General features: G+C 41.2%; 1 protein-coding gene and 1 long non-coding RNA gene across 5 annotated transcripts in view; one reads left to right on the top strand and one right to left on the bottom strand.

Moving 5' to 3' along the window:
• The window catches only part of KCNAB1 (potassium voltage-gated channel subfamily A regulatory beta subunit 1), a 391,903-nt gene that overhangs the window by 92,649 nt on the left and 279,060 nt on the right, over nt 1–20,194 (bottom strand). The window lies entirely within an intron of this gene.
• On the top strand, nt 184–19,443 carry LOC122229443. The gene is made up of 3 exons (XR_006206992.1): nt 184–220; nt 7,339–7,635; nt 18,592–19,443. It is a non-coding gene; the product is annotated as an uncharacterized LOC122229443 (long non-coding RNA).

Genomic DNA, 20,194 nt, shown 5'->3' on the forward strand with positions numbered 1-20,194 from the left:
CTCTTTAAAAATTATTTATTTACTTATTTATTTATTTTAAGAGAGACAGAGAGAACGACTGGGGGAGTGGCAGAGAGAGAGAGAGAAGGAGCGAGAGAATCCCAAGTGGGCCCCACATCGTCAGCACGGAGCCCGTCGTGGGGCTCAAACCCATGGACCGTGAGATCATGACCTGAGCCAAAACCAAGAGTCAGATGTGTAAGTGACTGAGCCATCCAAGGTACGGAACATTTTTCTAATATTATATAATATTATATACAATTTTTCTTGCAACAGGGCTACTTCAGTTGGTTGTTCACAAAGGTATCTGGATAAGGGGCACATGGAGTATCCAGATGAAGTTCAGCTGCCCTCCTCCCCTCGGGAAATACTCCAGCAGGGGTCTGCATCCCTCTGGAGGACGGGCTGTCTTTCTTCACTCAAAGGCCCCATCTATGCTATGGCAGCCCTGTCCTACAAAACTCTTTTTCTTCTGCTACGGGACCATGAAGGCTAGTGTGCAAGAGTGCAGGGCAACCAAACCCATTTTGGCTACACACGCATTGTCGCGGAAGCCACCAGTTCAGAAGGCACAAGGGAAAAGGTACACGAGGCCACCATTTCTGAACATGAAGGTGAGACCTTGCATTATGGTTCTTCCCTTCTTTACCGCCAACAAGGGACTCTGTTTTGTGTTCCCTATTACTTTTCCAAAGGAATCCTCTAGGATGTCCTTCCTCTCCATGCTTTCAAGCCCCAAAAGGTGACACTTAAGCACCTTCTCTGTTTGAGCCTGTTACTCCAGGGTGGAAATCTCCATTGGTTTGGGGATGGAGTCAAGAGCTGGAGTGAGGACTGGGAAGGCAGGGCGAGAGAGGCATAATCAGCAGCCAAAGATCTGCATTTAAAAGCAAGAGGGGGGCACCTGGGTGGCTCAGTTGGTTAAGCTCTGACTTCGGCTCAGGTCATGATCTCGCAGTCTGTGAGTTCGAGCCCCACGTCGGGCTTTGTGCTGACAGCTCGGAGCCTGACACCTGCTTGGGATTCTGCGTCTCCCTCTCTCTGTTCATTCCCTGCTTGCACACGTTGTCTCTCTCTCTCAAAAATAAATAAAGATTAAAAGCAAGAAGGAAACAGACTTAGTGGGCTCTCCCCACACCAGTCTACAGTCACCGCAACCATTCTTTCCCTCTTTGATCCATTTTTTGTCTTTAGCCCGAGTTGCATGCCTGGCAAAGGCGTTGCACCCAAATGCCGGGGACAGTGAGATGATGGACCTAGTTCCTCGCTCTCAGGAGCTCACAGCTGACAATAGCACAAGGCTAAATCGAGGCGAACACAAGGCAGGAAGGGAGAGAGTGCTCTACTAGACTGGTGGGAGGTGGCAGTCAAGAAAGACTTCTTGGAAGAGGTAACATTTTGGTTGAGCTGCACAGGAGGTTACTGAATGATGAAGGAAGGAACAGGCATTCCCGGGGAAAGCCAGAGGGCAGAAGCATCATTGTGTGCTGACAAGCTGTGGCAGGCCATTCCACAGAGTGAGGAGACGTGATGCAGACAGGCAGGGGGGCAAGAGCGAGAGCCAGGGCACAAGTGGTATGTGTGGGGCATACAAAGACATGTGTCTGAAATCTTTGGTTCTGCATTTCCTAACAGCCAGAGCCCCCATGCCCACACCTCACAAATGGTCACAGGAATCTGAGAAACGTGTATACTTTGATCTCTGATCATTTCATAAGCTTCCAAGACAGTTTTATCATCCCTACTTCCAGATAAGGAATCCAACATCAGTCAGTCTATTAAGTGAAATATGCAGGACTCCCCAGACAGGCCCGGCTTCAAGAAGGGTATCCTCATGAGAATACTTCCTAATTAATTACCGCATTTGGATTCCACACTCCACAGAAACACGCCGATATCATCGGACCTTTTCTCTTCTTTGTTCTCAGGGACTATGAATTATTTTCCTGTCCTACCCTCCATCCCCAGAGGTTCCAAATGCTTGCAGACTTGTTGTGTCTGGCTAGAACGACGTTGACCTGCTTGGTATTTTAATACATTTTGAATAAGGTACCATTATTTAAATAATTAGGAAGTTTTCCTTTTTTTTTTTTTTTTTTTTTTTTTTTTAATTTTTTTTTTCAACGTTTTTTATTTATTTTTTTGGGACAGAGAGAGACAGAGCATGAACAGGGGAGGGGCAGAGAGAGAGGGAGACACAGAATCGGAAACAGGCTCCAGGCTCTGAGCCATCAGCCCAGAGCCTGATGCGGGGCTTGAACTCACGGACCGCGAGATCATGACCTGGCTGAAGTCAGACGCTTAACCGACTGCGCCACCCAGGCGCCCCGGAAGTTTTCCTTTAAAATGTCTGATTTCCAGCTTCTCTGAACCACAGGAGACTAGTGTCCCCACAAGGCAGACATGCCCTGAACAGTGCCCTCTGTGTAAGGGTTATGCCCTCCCTAGGTAGCGAGCACCCACACACCTTCCTTTGCATCCAACATTGGAATCAAATAGCAGTTATTTACTACTACACATTTACTGCTATTTTTCTTACTGTAAAATTAAGAAAAAGATGAGCTTGTGCATCTCCTAAAAAAGAGAGTTGAGTATAAAAAAAGAAAGATAGGAGCGTACTTTTTGTGGGGGTTGGAGGGGTTGGATGTGAAGAATATCCAAACAGAGAATGTACGCCGAGAAAAATTACAACTTAAGGCACCATAATAAAACCAGCCATGACGGGTGCACAGAAAAGATGGGCGCTGAAAAACTTAATGGATTGAAGAAACGGTGGCGTGTGTTTTCCAACAAGAAGAAAATAAGCGATCTCCTGTGAAATGTAATTCTCTATTAAAGAAAAAAATCGCCTGGGCATCAAAACCTTTTTACAGACAAATGCTTTTGTAAGAGTTTCTTTTGAATGCAGCAGAAATTATGTGTCCAGAGCATAAACAAGCGTTTGCAAACGTTAGTGTAATCAGAAACATTGTAGCTCAGCATGTTCAAAATAGGGTTGAGAACTTTCAGGGTAAGTTCAGTCACTTGTGGTACTTTCTACTGTAGCAAATGAGAACGTGGATGTAAGAGCAGACCTTTAGCTGTATTTACTTGTGATGCGGGGAGAATTTTAGAGGGGTCAGAGAACTTTTAGACAAGGAGTCCCTGAAAGGCAAAACATCGGGAAATGGCTTCTGTGGTACTGAGAAAGGTCTCAGACCAATGGAGGTAGAACACACTATTCCCAGCTATGAGTGTTACCATAAGACGAGGCTCCCGCAGAGGGGAGGGCTGATGTTGGATCTCTCAAGCCACAGATCGGAGGTGGCACTATTTTGTAAGGGCACTATACATAAGTCCATTAATTTCAGCACTCATTAGGAATTGCTTTGGGCTACAAAGCTGAAATGGGACAAGTAATTAGTACCACGGATTAGCTAGTCTTCTGTATCTTTGAGCAAAATCAGGTCAGTGTTGGGTTGATAAATTTGCTGGCTTACTTGTGCTGTGAAACTGAAAGAGATTTCTTTTAACTGTTCATGTCATCAGAGGGAATAGTCCTAGCTCCACTCAGCAGCAAAGACTGGCCCAAAGTTGCAAGCTTCTTACTGATATTACAACCCATTTACACCTTTTGAATATTTCTCTACAGGGCTATTTGCAAGTTATTTGTACAAAGGTCTTGTTTGTTTCTCTCAGTCCCGACCACGTAAGAGTCTTTGGGAAATTCATTTGTTTAGGAATAATGTGGTCCACTTGCCCATGTTGAAATCAGTTTCCAGAAATGAAAATAATAGCTTGAAATTCATTTTCCACAACTGGGCCATTGAATACTGGCTTACAAACTTTATGAAAAGAAACCACCATTATTCAGCTTACTTTCCTTGGTTAATTTTTGATAGTACAAATGAAGGGCTGTCATTTAAAATTCTCGAGCAATAGTACAAAATGGTACTGAAGACTGAATATGGTAATGTTGAAAACTGGGATTGCACACACATCTTGGAGATCACCTTACTGGTAACCATCATTTACAAAGATGTGATCCATGTTGGGAGAGCCTATGTTTAGAAGAAGCTTTATTCCAAAATAAATCTGAAAACAACTACCTACCACTCCCAGTTTAAGTATTTAAGGCTACATTCTATATATCGTGGTGAAAAGGTATAGGGTCTGATTGACATTTTGGTTCAGAAGAAGTAGGTGTCACGCTTCTGATTTCAAATCAAAGCAGTAATGAATTATGAAAAAAAAATAGCAATAAATGTTTTTCTTTTTCAGTTAGTTAAAACATCTTAATATAAGTAGAATATGGGTATCACATATATATTTACACTCAGTTACAGGCCTACACTATAACTTAGCAAAAACAGAGTTTGGTTCTATTTCGGGGACTTGGTTATTCTTATATTCAGCTTACTTAGTTCAGGTATGCTACCTCTCTGGTCCTTCAGACATTTCCTACCCATTTATCTTATAGTTATTTGCTGACAAACTTCTACATCTTTTACAAGGAAGTAAGCTATCTGAGGGTTAGGATTTTATTCCATTCATCTTATGTCCACAGCCCTAGAACAGAAGTGAGTCAGTCCTTAGAGGATGGTCAGTAAGTTTTGGTGAAATTGGATGTAATTGCCTCTTTGCCTGTAATCTACAAAAATACTGGGATAGCTTCCCACCAAACAAACATGTTTGTTTTGACTTATAGAAACATGAGTAATGCTTGTCAACAGCTCTTCTAGTCCTTGGGTGATTGATATATTTCTCCCTGACCCCAGGAGCCCAGCTAGCCAGGCCCCCTCCTAAAGAAGGGCAAGGGAAGGCCCTTCTCCCTGGCTGCAGGGCCACCAGTGAGGAGGGGGTGACCCAGTGCAGGCAGAGTTCACCAGCCACCCCCAATGAAGACCTACCACTTATAAATAGGGTGAATTCCTTTCTGATGGGGAGCTATCAAGCAGCATCCTTCAGACAGGAGAATGCTGCTTGTATGATTTTATTCTTTACTGCTCCTCTCCAGAAAATATAAGGTGGTTTATTAGTTAATGTCATTCTCAGAAACCCTCTGTGACAAATTTCTTAATCATTTTTCTGCTTCTAATGAGAACATGCCTTCTCGAGACCTAGAATGGTGTATGATTACTTCACTGTGAAATCTTAAATTAGTGGGATGTTACTTAGAAGATAATTTTACTAAACTGACACTTGTTATTTCTAACCTTTTACAAGCAGAGTATAAAGAGAACTTTGAACTGTTATTATGTCTTCTGATGAAACTCCTTGATACATCAAGGAACATATGCTTTGAAAATCTGTTTGTATCCGGAGCATACAGCTACGATGGCATAGAAAAATTACTGAACTGTAAAAAAAAGAAAAGAAAACTTCCTTTGCAAATGTATCCACGCACACACATAAACACACACACACACACACACACACACACACACACACACACACACACGCTATCTTGGTTACTTGGTTGCTTTGCTGGTGGTTTACAGGGTAATTGCTTCTTGTTATTCATTCAGGAAACATGTTTATCATTTAAATAACCTCCTTGCTTGAGTAGGAAGAGATATTTCGACATTTAGAATGTAATAATGTTTTCAAGTAGGCTACCTCCCTTTAAAATATACATCATCCTAGTGCCCTCATTGCAAGCAGGATATTAACACTGGTACAGTTAAATTGTAGACCCTTTCTGAAGTTCAGTGTCTACTTCTGTTCCAGCGTCCTACACAGGATCCAGCATTGCATTTAGGCATCACGTCTCCTTGGTCTCCTCTGATCTGTGACAGCTCTTGAGTCTTCCCTTGTCTTTCACGACCTTGATGTTTCTCAAGAGTCCCAATCAAGTACTTGTAGAATGTCCCTCAATTTGCGTTTGAGTCACTTTAAGGTTATAGATTTGGTGACCTCCTTTTCTATATTGCAGTTTGACCTGCTTATGGCCTGGATTTTTTTTTATAACTATCAGGAAAGGAATCTATAAATGCAATTGCAATATTTATTATGTCACAGGTAATTTTTCTGTTCTCTCTCATTCAGCTAGTATTTATTGAGTATACCATGTGCGAGGCATTATACCTAAATGATCAGTATGCAACAGTGAACAAAACTAAAAATTACTTCTGGAGTAGATTTATGAGGAAAGACAAAATAATAAGAAAAAATAAATATGCAGTACTTATTTATGAATGTTAATTTTATAAGGCAATAAAACATAAAATACATAGTGTTTACTGACGACCGTTAAAGAGAGTCATTTTTATAAGGCAGCGATGCGGTATATGAAATGTCAGGGGGTGAGCCTTGAGATTTTAGATAGGGTAGTCTGATAAAGTTCGCAAAGAAAGTGATTTTGGAGAAAAGATGCAAAGAAAGTGGATGAGCTCACTGTGCAACCATCTGAAGGCAGCGTTCCAGTCTCAGGGTGAATAACGGGGAAAGGGCCTTTTCGAGGTCAGTGAGGAGGCCAGTATGGTCAGAGAAGAAAAAGTAAGGTCCGAGAAGTCAGAGAGAACAGATCACGTGGGGTCATGTCAGTCTTAGGAAGGACCCTGGACAGGCCAATACCAACAGAGAAGTGACACAGTCTGACCCTTCTCAAAGTGGAGCATCTGTGGTTGGGAGATCACACCTCTGAGGCTAAGTCTGAAACACAAGCACAGCTGGAAGGCTGTTGTGAAAATCCAGGTGAGACAGGACAATGGTGGTGGGTCTGAGGTAGTAGTAGCAAGGATGGGAGAAGTACTTGAATTTTGGATAGACTTTGAAGGATAGCCAATAGGATTGGCTGATCAAAAGGATGTAGGATATGAGAGAAGGTGAGACTTTATTTTTTTTAAAAATTTTTTTTAATGTTGATTTATTTGAGAGAAAGAGAGAGACAGTGTGAGCTGGGGAAGGGGCAGAGAAAGGCAGACACAAAAGCCAAAGCAGGCTCCAGGCTCTGAGCTGTGAGCACAGAGCCTGACTCGGGGCTCAAACTCATCAACTGTGGGATCGTGACCTGAGCTGAAGTCAGGTGCTTAACTGACTGAGCCACCCAGGTGCCCCAGAGAGAAGACGAGACTTTAAAGACAACACCCAGGTCAGAGGAAGGGGAGAATGGAGAACCAATTCAACACATTTCATTATGGATTTAACAATTCTTGTTTTGCAAGTAGAGCACATACCAAATCTAGGTAGTCAAGGCTGACCAAATGGTCAAAGGGTGTTTAATCCACAAAGGTGTGTGGAGTTATTAATCTGTTATATCGCTGAAAAGTTTAAAGTTAGAAGTTCAAAACCCAGATCTCATTGAACTTAGACAACTCACTGGGCAAAATTAATGTGTTTACTATCTCATTTGAATAGAATGATTCCCAGAGAAATGTGGAGCTGGAGGGAGGAGCATCCCCCCTAACCTGCACTGGAAAGCAAGAAGTCATGTGAGCCCAGGACCAGTGCTGACTTGGAGGAGGGGGCACTCAGCTGTTGGCCACCGCCTGAGATCAGGTCCGGGGAATGACCCTGCAGGCCCTTTCCTGTCTGAGCTTCAGGCTGAGTCTCTGGAGAATGGAACCCTCTCCCATGTCCTTGTGCCCAAATCCTGCTTATTCTTCAGCCTCAGAATTCAGTGCTGCAAGACGCAGTTCCCTAACACTTCCTCCGGTGAGTCAGAATGAGTATTTTAGATCTTGTTCCATTAATTCTGTGTTCCTGAGAATGTCCCAACCTCTTGATTTCTCGGTTCCTTGTACAAAATTGGGGACCTCAAACTTCCTTCGTCTCTAATTTCATGATTCTGCGGCTGGACTTTGAGGGGAGTCACCCCATTCACTCTCCCCCTGCCACTCTGAACAAACCGCTCTTACTGTACCGACCACATTGTTTTGCAGTTACATACTTTATTTTCTCATGCAACTTCCCCATCAACTGTCCTGAGGGCAAGGACTGAGTTTAATTTAAGATTTTTAACCCTAGCCATTGAAGTGGAGGCTGCACACAGTAGGTACTTAAAAATCATCTGTTGAGTCAGTAAGTAAACATTTTGGAAGCATGTGCACTCCAGCCCTAGTGAGAAAGGGTCTCCAACCCAAGACTGCGTGCAGCATGTTGGTCGTTTCCCCCATTCGCTACCGTGGATGAGGGGTCGTGGTCTTCGGCTCTGGCTGCACATCTGTATAGCTTGTATAGCTTTAAAGGGTGACTTTTTTATGGTCCCTCACCAGACCAGTTAAATCAGAATCTCTGGGAACAGGACCTTGGCATCAGAATTTTTAAAAGATCCTCTGGTGACTCCAGTTGCAGCCAGGGTTGAGGACCACAGTTCTAGACGCTTCTCATACTGAGATATGAGTATCTCCTCCTTTTCTTTATACCTGTGTGGCCCCTACAGATAAACTAGACACGGATCTATGTCTGGGGGCCTGGGACACAGCTGAAGGTTCTATCTTTTTCAAATGGTGCAGACAAAACGTTCTTCCCTGTTCTGGTTTGCATCTGTTGATGTTTTCCACAGAGCCTGGCCCTTATTTTTGGATCCAAGCTGCAGCCTGGTTTTTCATTTTTGGCTTCTAGTGTATTGCTAATGAGCATCTGGCCTGAGTTAACAAATACGATAACAACGTAGCCTTTTCTTTTTTACTTTGATTACTTCTTCTTGCAAGAACCAGTAATACCACTCCAGCTCTGGGGAAGGGGGAGCTTGAGGGGGCTGCTTTCACACCTGCACTTCAATAAAAGAACTTGAAATAGCAATGAAACTAGGTAAGGAAGGGGTAAAGACCATGCGGAATAAAAGTGGGCTTTCAGACAGGTTCCATATCGTAAATGGGGAGTAGTATTCCCATCTACAGGCAACTCTGGAAGATCTGAAGAGTTGCACCTATTTTATAGATGAGGAGGTGAAATGATAGAGAAGTGTCTTTCCACGGTTGGTTAGTGGTGGGGCCTCCAAGGCCACGGTCTCTCCCAGCCCCGGGCTGCTTTCTGGTAATGATGCCTCCCCTACAACCCCACTGCTCTGCTCCAGATAAGTGGTATGCATAGTGGCTGCTGGAAATGCTTGTAACAACACCTTCTTTCATGAAACTTCCTATGTTTTCCCTCTGCCAAATGCCTCCTCCACTGAACCTTCCTTCTGATGAGCTTTAAACCAGTTTCTGCCCCCAGATTGCCTCATCTGTGGTGTAAGAATGGCATACACTTGCCCCCAATCTTCTGAGCCACCTCCATGCTCGCAGATTCTCTCAACTCAACCTCAGGACATGTTTAGCTTGACTTCCCATAAGACCTCATGCACAGAACCATCCTGGGCTTTAAGCTCTCAAACCCTTAAGAACCCCAGAGCCAAGGCTAAGGGCTGAGCAATAATGACATGTGCCTGTCATTGAAGGAATTCTGGGGCATGGGATACCAGTGGGCAAGGCAGTGGCAAAGGGGAGTCAGTCTTAGATTATGCAAGGTTGGGGTGGGGGTGTCTGGCCTCCCAGAAAACCTGTGGGGAGTTGGACCCTGGACCTCGTCTAATGCCTGCGCATAGGCTTGATGTTTTGAGGGTTAAATGGCTGGGACTGACGTAAGCTTCTTCATGATCCTTATTGAGAACGTACAGATATTTGATATTTTCCTTCCTTCTTTGATTTAAAGTCTTATGTACTTCATTGTGCAGGGATACCGCCAGCTCCATTTTGTTTTAAGATTTGTTTCAGGGCAAATCTGCCTGCAAACATTTTGTTTTGTTTTCCCATGAATCTGCTCAGTAAGTTTAAAGACAAGGAAGTAGTGATGGAAGTACTGGATGGCGGGGGAGGGGGGGTGGGTATGGAGATTAGAAGAGACAGTTTTGCATTATAAAGCAGAATTGTGGGGTTGACACTACTCAACTGGGGCTCTTGTGAATGACATTTCACTGCTCTCAGTCTTCCACCCGAAAAACAATAATCCCTCCCCCACATTTAGGGGTTAGAATTAGTAATACATGGTAATTTAAATCCATGGCTTAAACCCCTTTAATTTCCTTATGGAGCTAGGACTCCTGCACCTTGAGCCTATTATGAAAAGTTAAAATGAAGCCAAAAAGATTCTCAGATGATTTTTTTTCTCCGTGTGTTTTAATTTTGTGCCCACACTACGGAAATGAATATTAAAACTTTTATAACCAGAAGCATTTTTTAAAAATCATTATTACTTCCCTGGGAAATCCATTCATAAACAAGGGTTTCACCAAATTATAGCTCTTCCTACTTCCTGAACATGAAAAAGAGGCTGTGTTCATATTTTGTTAGTATTTTGTATTAAGTTTCTCGGTTAAAATTCTTCATATTTTCATGTACTGATAATTACATGCTGAAAATTATTTCTTACAGTGAAGTTTCCAGGGTGCTTATAACCACCAAGCATCATTCAGATGCTTTATTCATTTTGGTTCTTTGGAAGAACTCCTATAAGAAATGTACAGAATAGTGAATGTAGGTGAAATAACACAGTATTATAATAAAAGCAGATAACTACTATGGGACACCAGGGTTAAATGGCAATTGCTGGTTTTTGTTTTTCAACAAATTAAAATATTCCCAATATCTTCTTTAAAAATGGGATCTGCTATTAAGATTCAAAGTCCTTTTTTTAAATTTTTTTTTTTTTCTGTGAATTCACAGGGCCTGGAACATAGTATACATTCAAATATATATGTGGGTATATATATATATACATATATATATATGTATATATGTGTGTGTGTGTGTATATATGTGTATATATATGTACTTATATATGTATATATATATAGACATATATATGCTTATATATGTATATTTATATATTTTTTAAATTTTTTATTTTTATTTATTTATTTATTAATTTATATTTACTTTTGAGAGAGACAGAGAGAGTGTGAGTTGGGGAGGAGCAGACAGAGAGGGAGAGAAAGAATCTCCAGCAGGCTCTACACTGTCTGCGTGGAGCCCCACATAGGGCTCGAACTCACAAAATCATGAGATCGTGACCTGAGCGGAAACCAAGAATTGGACGCCTAACCGACTGAGCCACCAAGATGCTCCCATTCAAATATATTTTTAATTTATTTTTTATCTTTTGCCTTTCCACAGAAGTTACTATAAATGAGAACTGTCTAGAAAACACCATTGTTAAGAAGTCTGAAAGTTGTAACCTCCTTTATGCTTTCTTTTATCTCTGAAAAATTTATGTCTAATCTTTTTATATTTGTGCAGGGATGTAGTTTTTTTTGAAGGTTCAGTGAGTTCTCGTCTCTCCAAACAGTAAAAGTTTTGAATAACTCGGGTGTGTCTATACATAAAAACTATGGGGTATGTTCATAGGACTATCAGGATACGCTAGGAGATAAATGTTAATTCCATGGCAAGGCAAAGAAAATTTTAGTGAAAAGAAGATAAGGGTAAGACGTTGTAATAAGGAATGAAAAATATTTTGGGATAGTCTTCAAATTTTTCCTGTTGGAGTCTGAGCTTAATGATTTTATAGTATTAAATGAGTTTATAGTATTAAGTATTACTAATGAAAGTAGGAATACAAAATGATTCACACATTTTTTTGACTAAGAAGTTTTTGAAATACAGAGAAATTAAAACTGAGGAAATATGTAAGGAATAATTTAGCAAAAACCTAAAGATTAAAAAGTCCCCAACCTTGTTACACCCAAATTAACTCAGTTCTCATTTCCCTGTAGATTTATGATTTTAGATATAAAAATTAGCTTATTTTATCTATCTCTGATTGCTACCAACTGTTAATGATTTCAGCTTTGTTCTTTTTTTTCAATCTGTAACATCCTTTTCCTAATGGGAAACTCATAGCTGTATTGAGTGGATGGGGTATTTTTGCATCTTCCATAGAGCTATACATGAGTGTTTTTTAATGCATTACTTCTAACTAAGTGACACAGGCCTTCCCTTTTCAGAAATTATGTATGGAAATTTATCATGTTAAAGAAGAAAAGGAAGCAATAATAAATCAAAAGCATGTTGATATATTTGTAATCTTTAGGAGATCCCATTCAATCCAAACTCTAATAGAGTCATTCTCCTTTGAAATGGTATATTATGCTATACTGAAAAAGTAATAAGGATATGAGAGAAGCCCAGAACAGCTCCTGGAAGCCTGATTTGGACACTGATGCTCCCAGCCAGGCTTTGGCATTGAGGTGATGGCACTATAACCACATAGTCCCAATTTTACAGGAATGGAAGGAAACTCCCTGAGGTACTGTATGAAAATATATCTATAGGGGTGCCTGCGTGGTTTAGTTGGTTAAGCGTCCAACTCTGGCTCAGGTCATGATCTCACAGTTCACGATTTCAAGACCCACATCAGGCTCTGTGCTGACAGCTCAGAGCCTGGAGCCTGCTTCCGATTCTGTCTCCCTCTCTCTCTACCCATCCCCTGCTCGCTCGCTCTCTCTCTCTCTCTCGAAAATAAACATTTAAAAAAATATATCTATAAATTTAGGTAACCACAGACATCAAAGAATACAAAAGTGATATTTCTGTGTCAATAATATTTTGGATTATTCTCAAAAACAGAAGACAGTCCTTCTTGAGACATTTTCAAAACTACTAACATCTTAGCATAATCTTATCTCCCCAGAGACTATATAAAACCTGGTACATAGGAGGGACTTAGTGTTTTATGAATGAATGAATTCAAGAACAGCAGATAAGAAATGATCAGCATAGAAGTAATGTTCAATACCTTTTTTATTGCCTGCTGATCTTCTTTTCATTAATTCATTGCTTGGAAACAAATTAGTCTATATGACTCCATCTATGGCCCTTATGAGTTAGTAATCTGTGTATCCACCAACTAGTACATTAGCACGTACAATGAAAGAACATTCCATGCAAACTAGTGCAGCCACTCTGGAAAACAGTATGGAGGTTCCTCAAAAAATTAAAAATAGAAATACCCTATGACCCAGCAATTGCCCTACTAGGTATTTATCCAAGGGATATAGGTGTGCTGTTTTGAAGGGGCACATGCACCCCAATGTTTATAGCGGTGCTATCAACAATAGACAAAGTATGGAAAGAGCCCAAATGTCCATTGACAGATAAATGGATAAAGACATGGTGTGTATATATGTATACATATATATATATATATATATATATATATGTATATATATATATATATATATATATATACATACATACACACACACATACATACACACAATGGAGTATTACTCGGCAATCAAAAAGAATGAAATCTAGAACAAATATTGTTAAAATGTCGATACTATCCAAAGCAATCTACACATTCAATGCAATCCCTATCAAAGTAACACCAGCATTCTTCACAGAGCTAGAACAAATAATCCTAAAATTTGTGTGGAACCAGAAAAGACCCCAAATAGCCAAACCAATATTAAAAAAGAAAACCAAAGCAGGAGGCATCACAATCCCAGACTTCAAGCTATACTACAAAGCTGCAATCATCAAGACAGTATGGTACTGGCATAAGAACAGACACTCAGATCAATGGAACAGAACAGAGAACCCAGAAATGGACCCACAAATGTATGGCCAACTAATCTTTGACAAAGCAGGAAAGAATATCCAATGGAATAAAGACAGTCTCTTCAGCAAGTGGTGCTGGGAAAACTAGACAGTGACATGCAGAAGTATGAACCTGGACCACTTTCTTACACCATACACAAAAATAAACTCAAAATGGATGAAAGACCTAAATGTAAGATAGGAAGTCATCAAAATCCTCGAGGAGAAAGCAGGCAAAAACCTCTTTGATCTTGGCCGCGGCAACTTCTTACTCAACACGTTTCTGGAGGCAAGGGAAACAAAAGCAAAAATGAACTACTGGGACCTCATCAAAATAAAAAGCTTCTGCACAGCGAAGGAAACAATCAGCAAAACTAAAAGGTAACCAACAGAATGGGAGAAGATATTTGCAAAAGACGTATCAGATAAAGGGTTAGTATTCAAAATCTATAAAGAACTTATCAAACTCCATCCCCAAAAAACAAATAATCCAGTGAAGAAATGGGCAAAAGACATGAATAGACACTTCTCCAAGGAAGACATCCAGATGGCCAACTGACACATGAAAAAATGCTCAACATCACTCATCATCAGGGAAATACAAATCAAAACCACAGTGAGATACCACCTTACACCTGTCAGAATGGTTAACATTAACAACTCAGGCAACAACAGATGTTGGCGAGGATGTGGAGAAAGAGGATCTCTTTTGCATTGTTGGTGGCAATGCAAGCTGGTGCAGCCACTCTGGAAAACAGTATGGAGGTTCCTCAAAAAACTAAAAATAGAACTACCCTACGACCCAGCAATTGCACTACTAGGCATTTATCCACGGGATACAGGTGTGCTGTTTCGAAGGGACACATGCACCCCCGTGTTTATAGCAGCACTATCAACAATAGCCAAAGTATGGAAAGAGCCCAAATGTCCATCAATGGCTGAATGGATAAAGAAAATGTGGTAAATACACACACACACACACACACACACACACACACACAATGGAGTATTACTTGACAATCAAAAAGAATGAAATCTTGCCATGTGCAACTATGCGGATGGAACTGGAGGGTATTATGATAAGTGATGTTAGTCAGAGAAAGACAAAAATCATAAGATTTCACTCATATGAGGACTTTAAGAGACAAAACAGATGAACATAAGGGAAGGGAAACAAAAATAATATAAAAACAGGGAGGGGGGCAAAACAGAAGAGACTCATAAATATGGAGAACAAACAGAGGGTTACTGGAGGGGTTGTGGGAGGAGGGATGAGCTAAATGGTAAGGGGCATTAAGGAATCTACTCCTGAAATCATTGTTGCACTATATGCTAACTAATTTGGATGTAAATTTTTAAAAATAAAAATAAAATTAAAAAAGTAAAAAACAAAAACAAAATAAAATAAATGAAGTAGGAAAAAAAAGAATGAAATCTCATCATTCACAACTACATGGATGGAACTGGAGGGTATTATGCTAAGCAAAATTAGTCAGAGAAAGACAAATACATGACTTCACTCATATGAGGAATTTAAGATACAAAACAGATGAACATAAGGGAAGGGAAGCAAAAATGATACAAAAACACGGAGGGGGACAAAACATAAAAAACTGTTAAATACAGAGAATAAACAGAGGGTTTCTGGAGGGGTTGTAGGAGGAGGGATGGTCTAAATAAATAAGGGGCATTATGGAATCTACTCCTGAAATCATTGCTAACTAACTTGGATATAAATTAAACTATATAAAATGAAAAAAAGAAAGAAAGAAAGAAAGAAAGAAAGAAAGAAAGAAAGAAAGAAAGAAAGAAGGAAGGAAAGAAAGAAAGAAAGAAAGAAAAGAAACATTCCAGAAAGGGTCTTGGAGGTTGCCATGGATCTGGGACTCATCATAGAATAACACCTGTATTTGCCCTCTTAAAGCACTGATAGCCTCTTGTTACTCCTTCTGCTACGCTAGCACCAGGGGCCCTGGTTTCAGGAAACAAGGGAGAGTCTTCCCAGAAGAAACTCCTGAGGTAGCAAAAATATCCACCTGGTGACTCTCCATCTTTGAGCATTTTGTGAGTAGTCAAGACCCTTAGGGGCTACGCCCTATGAGGGACTAGGGACTAGAGCTGTCTATTAATTAGGAAAGAATACATAATCGTGGTGAAGAATGTGCTACCAGAAGATCTGGTACATACAGCGCCTCATGGGTCCTGAAGGTCGGCAGAGAGCTCTGCCCACTCTCCACAAAGAGAGGGAGTCTGTCTGTCTTATTCATCATTGTCCCTCCTCCCCCCAGAACAGAGCTCACTTTTGCAGGTTAACTCTCTCTCAAGTCCTGAAATTATTTCTTAGTTTGCAACAATCCTAAAATGTGTCCATGGATAAATAGGTTGACTTTGAAGACTTTGATCATCTCTAAAACGAAGGATAACACCCACTCCAGGATCGCTGTGAGAACTCTGTGAGACGATGATAAAGCCAGCCAACGCTTTTTCGAGAACTCGCGTTGTGCCAGCCATTGTGCTACACACTTTATAGACGTCACGTCACTTGAAACTCAGGACCACTCTGGGCTCTTGAGTGTATTTGTTGGGAGTAGCTCAGCCAGGTTGTAAGCCCAGGCACTCTGGCTCCAAATGATTTCAACAGCATATATCAAGTGTTTAGTACAGTACTACACATACAAAGGATGCTCACTAAATGTTACTTCCCTTCTTATCTTCCAAAGAGGTACTATTTAAAGCACCAAAAATTCCATAAGAAGATAAATGACTTTTCCAGAGACCACAGCGAAAGGCAAAGTCAACATTGGAATGTATCAACTCTAACAGTATACCCACCTTAACAAAGCTTAGGAAAACTTATTATTTATTTTGGATTATTCTGAAGCGACCCATGGAGAGTGGTGGATAGACTAAAACATTCAAAAATGCCACAAAATTTTTGAATTTTAATTGGAGGCCAAAGCTAAATGAAAAACAAACTCCACACTTGGCATTTGCTTCTTTCAACTGGACACCAAAATTGCCTCCTCTAGGGCTGTGCCTCTTGCACACTGCCTGGGAAGTGAAATTTCTCAGGTGCTCAAAGCTTCCATCTTAATTTTTTTTTTTAAAAAGTTTATTCATTTGGGGCACCTGGGTGGCTCAGTCGGTTAAGTGTCTGACTTCGGCTCAGGTCATGATCTCACAGTTTGTGAGTTTGAGCCCTGCGTCAGGCTCTGTGCTGACAGCTCGGAGCATGGAGCCTGCATCACGTTCTGTGTCTCCCCGTCTCTCGGCTCCTCTCCTGCTCATGCTCTGTCTCTCTCTGTCTCTCAATAATAAATAAATTTTTAAAAAAAATTTTTTTAATAAAATAAAAAGTTTATTAATTTTTGAGAGACAGAGAGACTGGACATGAGCGGGGGAGGGGCAGAGAGAGAGGGTGACACAGAGTCTGAAGCAGGCTCCAGGCTCCGAGCTGTCAGCACAGAGCCTGACGCGGGGCTTGAACCCACAAACTGTAAGATCATGACCTAAGCTGAAGTTGGCCACTTAACTGACTCAGCCACCCAGGTGCCCTTCAAAGCTTCCCTCTTAAACCCAGCCATGTGATGAACAAGTAACTCAGCCGGTGAGCCAGGGTTGCCCCCTCAACTCTTCAGAAGCAGAGTTTGGAGCTCCTTGTCCAGGTCAGTGATTCTCAACTCTGGCCCAATTAATAGAACCACTTGGGAGCTCATGCCCTGCTACATCCCAGAGAGTCTGATTTACTTGGTCTGAGGAAGAGCCCAGGCACAGGTATTTTTCAAAATCTCCCATGTGACTGTGATGGCAGCTGCAGTAAAAAACTGGTCCAGGCAGCAGTTGGGACATCACTGGAATGGACTCAATCCTTCTACAACATCCCAGTATGACATTAAGTGCAGGGCCCAGAGAGTGAAGAACAATTCAGCAAAGAAGGTTGAAAGTGGCCTTCACCCCAAACTCAAGGCTGTAATGTCTTGCAGAGTTTTTAGCCCTGACCAAATAAAGGGTTACAGACTATTCTTTCAAGGTTCTCTCTTTGGTGCTTTGCCCTTCATTTTATTAGTACTATTAACCTTGTGCAAAAATCCCAGTGGCAGTAAATGACTGTAGCGAAAATAGCTTAGTAGGAAGAAAAAACGGGTGAAATAAAAAAGAGCGTCAGCAGTCTCATTTTCTGGGACAAGATGACAAGGACCACCAATCCTGACAGAGGAGGGTGCAAGTGTGACATGTCAGTCTGATGGGGTCAAGGTGGAATTTCTCCCACTGGTGCGGTATAGAATGATTAATTCAATATGGAGATCTAAAAGCTTAACAGAAGCCTAGGCAGAGAGGGGCTACTAGATCATTACCCCATTCCTGCATATTTTATTAAGTCTAGATAACTCTTGATTTTCCTTTAATAGGTTTTCATGTCTATGGAACCCATATTCAAACAGAAATTAAAAATTCATTCCAAAGACAAACATAAGAACATTTTCAATTTTTTGCGTCACCATTCCCCACAGAGGTCATTGAGAATCCATGGTCTTCTTCATATGGCTCAGTGGGACCATTGGAGACTGACACAGAAGTCACTGATCGATCTAAGATGTCAAGGCTTTTTAAAGTTATGCTGGTATAGAAACTATATACATTTAGCACAACTTGGATATTGCAAACTCCCAAGTATAAACCTCAATTAAAAAAATGTATGCATGACAGGCAGTGACTATTAGATGGAAAGGTAGAAAATGTTGATGGAGTGGAAACAGAAGACCACGAAAGTGCCAAGAGACATGGAACTGAACTGGGGCACAAGAGAACTTGGGTGGAGGTGTGCTTCAATCCTATTCCAAACATATATATAAAAGATCTGGTGATTAGCCTCTGTGTAGCTGCTAGAATTTCTCATTCTTGCTCATCTTGTACAGTTACCTTCCCTCACACACTCTGTCCTTAAACTCTTCACTTTCTTCCAGTCTACTCTGTCTTCAATTCCTTCCTTGACCAGGAAAGTTAGGATGGCTGAATGATGTGATTGAGTATGTAAAAGATTCTCTTACCCTGTTCTCAGCTCCATTGTCTCCCTGTTCTTTTACTGCAGCTGCCTGGCAAAAATCCCCACCCGGATCAATCTGACTGTCTGGCTCTCATCACCCATAACCAAGATGCTGAGCCGAGCTGGAGAAAATCACAGAAGACAGAGACAGATGCATTGTAAATTCTCGGTCTACAGTAACTATGCATAGAGCCCATCAGGGCTCTGTTTTTGGATCATTTTCCTCCACTGTTTGGATTTCAAAAATGCTCTACTTTTCTCAACCTCAGGCCCCACTTTTTCTTCTTCCAGCATCAGCAGACCGCTCACACTTCCTACTTCACCGAGAACATAAAAGCAGACAAACTACTGTCCCCTCTATTTCTTGCTCCCAAGTCCAGCAACCTACTCATCACAGACACAATGGATGTCCTGCCCATTCCCAGTAGTCTCCACCTGCCTGAGGACTCCCTCTGGGATGCAGACACCCCACCTTCTTCACCCTCAGATGGGTATGTACTTATCGTTGGCTCCTCAGTTAAGGGATCATGAACTAAGATGACACCCATCTTTTCCCCCTCTCTTCCTGTCACTGTGGAAGAGGCTTCCTTCTATTCAAGACCTGTTTCTCCATGGATCTCCATGGATCTGGGTTCTATCCCCTTGCTCCTTCTTAGGGAGCTCACTCCACCAATTATCACCGCTCATTACTGTATCTTTTCTTTACCTGAATTCTACTTTGTTCATTTAATATTAATTTTACACCACCACCTCACCTCCTTTTTGTTCATGTTTGTCTGATTTTTATTTGCCCATTCCTATATTTTCCATTTATTTTTGCCCTTTAATGTAAAGAACATATCTAGAAACCAGCATTTTTTTTTTTTTTTACCCAATCTCTAAAACTTCGTAATTTGTTATGCTGACACCTATTTTAGGCCATTTTTCTGAGATTTTATTTTATGCTTTTAAAAGCATTTCCTTTTGTGTTTTCTTTACCCATCTTTTGCTAATTTGATCAAGCCTCATTTACTCACAACTGCCATATGTGTTCTGTGTAGGCTGTCTGTCTAGGTACACAGTATGATGAACTGGGCTCACAGTTAGTGAGCAAGTAACTGATGGTTACATTTAATCTTCTGTAAAAGCCAGGATATTTGAGTCCGGTGCAGCCTCTCTCCTTGCTTCTATTTCCAGTCCGAATTTGCTACCTGCTGTGACCACTGCGACCAGAGTGAGCTTCCTAAAATGCATCTGGCCAAGTGACTCCCCATCACAAAACAGATCAATTCCAAGCTTTGTGGCATGGCTTCCAATGTTCTCCATCATCTTTCCAAAGTCCTCTCTTATCATTTTCTCTCCCTATATAATTCTTCCTCCAGGCCGTGCTAACTTAGATTTCCTCCACGCTTTTCTTCCTGAGTTTATCACTTCATTTCGAAAATACTTATCGAGGCCCCATCATTCCCCCAGAACCATGCCAGATGGTGGGGTCAAAATGGCAAATGATAACAATGGCCTCTGTTTCCTGGGGCTCCCAGTCCAGTGGGGAAGACAGAAAAACACTCAAACAATTACAGCACAGGACCCAAAAGGCCACACACTGGTAAGAGGAGTTGCAATGGGGACTAATAGGAAGCCTCTAGCTGGACCTGGATGGTCAGGAAAG

This window comes from Panthera leo, chromosome C2 (assembly GCF_018350215.1).
Source record: "Panthera leo isolate Ple1 chromosome C2, P.leo_Ple1_pat1.1, whole genome shotgun sequence".
In the NCBI taxonomy this organism is placed as follows: domain Eukaryota; kingdom Metazoa; phylum Chordata; class Mammalia; order Carnivora; family Felidae; genus Panthera; species Panthera leo.